Raw genomic sequence first — 3,860 nt, forward strand, 5'->3', positions numbered from 1 at the left:
TATTTCCATTTTTCTCTATTTTTAATAATATAATTTTTTGTAATAATTGTTCATTCGAAACTTCTAATTTAAGATTAGATGTTTTCAAATTTCTAATATCTTGTTTTATCTCATTGATTTCTTGTTGTATATCTTGTATCATAATTTTTTGTTTGTCTGTTTTAAATCTTCCTATTATTTCTGAAAAACTGTAAGGTGTTGTGGATGACGTTACCGAAGTGTTTTGATTATTAAAAGTATCTTTTAACTTTCTAAATAATCTTTTCTTTCTTGAGGGTCACTAATTTTGTCTATTAATTTTAATATAATATCTTCTTGTTTTGAGAGTACATTAATGATTTTATTACAAATACAATTGTCATTATCTAGACAATTACAAATCTGTACTTCATCTTCTGCGGATTCACTATCAGAAGATTACTCTGAAAAACTTGATTCTTTTAATTGATAGATTTCCTCTTCTTCTGAAAAACTATCTTCATCTTCACTTGAATATATTATAAAAATGTCTGATAATTTTTCTTTTAAGGCTTCAGATATATCTAGTTCATTAATCTGTTATTTGACTTTACAATTTGATTTATAATGTCCAATTTTTTCGCATTTATAACAAACAATTTATTTTTTTTCTTTTTATTAGTCTTTTTAGGACTTTTTAGTGGTTTATTATATGTTTGTTTATTATATATTTGTTTATCTTTTATCTCTTTCTAGGGTTTTCTGTATTTTTATTTTTTGTTAGATTAATTCTTATAAATTCATTTTCCTTTTTTGTGTCTTCTTGAAGGGGCTAATAATGGGGTATAACCAAATTGTTCACAAAATGTACCTAATTCTTTTCTAACAAATTTTTTTTCTTTCTCCATTTACTTTTTTAATCTTAAATCGTTGCACATAGTTAAACCAATTCTATTAATATTACTTATTATATCACCATATGTGAGATTATGAAAATCAATAGTACCATATGATTTTACTAATGATTCTCATACTTTTTGGGCGAAGTAATATGGAAGTCTGGTTATGAACTTTTCCTTCTAGTATGGTTGTTGACAGTCATTTCTAATCATAACTTTAGTTAGAAATACATCTTTATACCAACAGAAATCAGATAATTAAGGGCATTTTAAATTAATCAATAAATCACTAGTTCTTCCATTGAATTGAACAGGATCACTAACAAAGTGTTTAGTTAATGTATATATTAAAGTATTTACAGCATCTTCTAAAGGTAAATCGTTTTCTGTTTTAATCACTTGCATGTTTTCATCATACTTATATGCAGTTAATATTTGTGTCATTTGTTCATGTGAAAGATAGTGATCTCACCAGCCTTTTAATTGGCTAGTAAACCCTGTCACAATAATATGCGTTACTTGGTAATCAGTTTTTCTATTACTTTAATAGACGTTAGCAACCATAATCATTTCTTGAAAATGATTTAATATTTCATACTCAGATAATCCATCTATATTCCATTCATATAATACATCTAGTGCGAAAACAGATCTTACTATATGTTCTCTTTCTTCAAATTGCATATCCGGTGGAGTAGGCCTCGGATACCAATTACGAGTAATAGAAATATGATGTTTCGAATCTCTACCTGAAAATCTATTAACATGATCTCCTATAATCTTATTTATTTGTAAATCTAAATTTTTAAATTAGTTTTCAATATTACTAATTTCGGAGTCGAATAGTACATGTGAGTCTGTCTTGTTTAATACATTAATATGTGATTGTTTTGAGGTAGATGCAGTGCTACTAATAGTTAATTTTTCTAATTTACTAGAGATTTGTTCTAATAAATCATTTTTGTTTTTGAAAAAAATAATTTTTAAATGAGATGGAATTTTATGTGGAACAAATAAAGGGGTTTCTTTTACTTCTTTAATAGTGGGTTTTATAGGGGATATTTGGGCTTCAATTTTTTCTAATTATTTACCCATGATTTTTAGATATAGATTGGTATAATTCTTTCTAATTCTTTCATTGAGATATGATTTTAAACAAAAATTTTCTACATCCAAAGAGAAATAAGTAAATTAAGAAGTCGAAGGAACACCACCGGGACCACCCTAAAAGCCTTCCAGCATGAATGCGATAACCATCGATTTTTCATGGCTTACTAACACAAGCTTCTTATTAATATTATACTATTAATATTATCTATTTATTACTTGGGATTTATGCCTTCGGTATCAGAGCCATTGGTGATTATATTGTTATATTTTATTTATTTTTTCCTTTAAATTGCTATTTATTTTGCCTTTTATATTGCTATTCTCCTTCATGTTCAACTTTGAATTACATATTTTATGATGGATAATTATTATGCTCATAGTACTAGTTCTCATGATATATATGAGTTAAAATGTCTAGATTATAATTTAAGGTTTGAATTAGAAATCTTGATGAATAATATAAGAGATCTTAAGAGACAACAACAATTGATGAGATAAGATTATACATTAATGATGACTAAATATCATGTATATCAAAGTAGACAAGAGGCAATAGAATACTATGAAACTGACTGCAACTTCTTAAGAAACGAAATTAAAAGTGTAAGAAATCATTTGATGATTCTTACTTTATAAAATAATAAAAAAAAAGAGTAAGAAATCACTGATACAGAATTTTTACAAAGATAATCCATAAGAAAAAAGAATGAAGTATATCATCCACCTCCCATAACCCTGAAAAGGAACCTTCTTCTCCAACATATTCACAAATAGTTAGAGATAGCATCCACCTCTCATAACCCTGAATATTCCCACCATAGTAAAAACCATTTCGGGAGTGTGTTGATCTCTTGTAATTTGTCAAAATGGAGGAAGCATGCATATGACTGGTTTTACTTCTTGAGTGGACTCTATGAGGGGGGTGGACTCTACGAGGCTGCCAAAAATGTGCTTTGAGTGGGTTGGCAGGTGGGGATTGAAGATGTGTTGATGGTGGCCATCATGGAAATACTCTACCCACAAAAGAATTATATAAATACAATCAAAACCGCTTCTAAGCGATCAGTCTGATAACTCTTATATAATAGCCTTCCACTTAGCTCTTGACACCTCAGCAAATGCAGTAATCTCACGGTAAACTCATTCACATAGGATAGAAGGGGCAAAACTTCAACTCAGCCAGCCAGCGTATGTGTTTGTGGTTCCTTCAGAATTCACGACTTTGTGCTTCCATGCCGAGGAGACCTCCACCGCCAGCATCCATCGCCACCAGTCCACCACCACGTCCAAAGGCAACCGCCCAGCTCGATTTCTCCCAATTTCGGCCCACGAGTTATTTGCCCACTACACAAGTGCAGTTCCACTGCCCCACTCCACCGCAACTGGTTCGTCGCCCACCATAACAGAGTCAGCAACTAACGGTTATTCATGGCTGAGTCTAGTGGCTTTGGAGTTGCTGAGGTATTTCTCCTCTTTTACATTATATGCTTTGGTTGTTAATGGCTGAGTAGGTGTTTGATAAAATGTTTGAAAGACACAATTGCTGCCAATGATAATCATGTTCAAATGATTTCTTTTCATCTTTTCATCCTCAAATACACTTTGCAGATTAAATACAAATATTAATGCCAAATGATTCAGATTAAATACAAATGATAATAAATGAGCTCAAATCTTCGTTAGCTGGGGATTAATTGTTTGGCATGCATAACTTTTTATAGTAGCTCTTTTAATTCCTTATCTTGCACCTTGCGTAGGGTTCATGAATTTGAAACCTGGTTTATTTACTCGAATTATATAGCACCAAAGTTTTCCATCAATTTGTTTTCATATGAATGCGCATCAGTTCATTTAAGTGAAATGGGGCATCACTCGGTGCTAATCCTACATAAG

This window comes from Juglans microcarpa x Juglans regia, chromosome 2S (genome assembly GCF_004785595.1).
Source record: "Juglans microcarpa x Juglans regia isolate MS1-56 chromosome 2S, Jm3101_v1.0, whole genome shotgun sequence".
In the NCBI taxonomy this organism is placed as follows: Eukaryota; Viridiplantae; Streptophyta; class Magnoliopsida; order Fagales; family Juglandaceae; genus Juglans; species Juglans microcarpa x Juglans regia.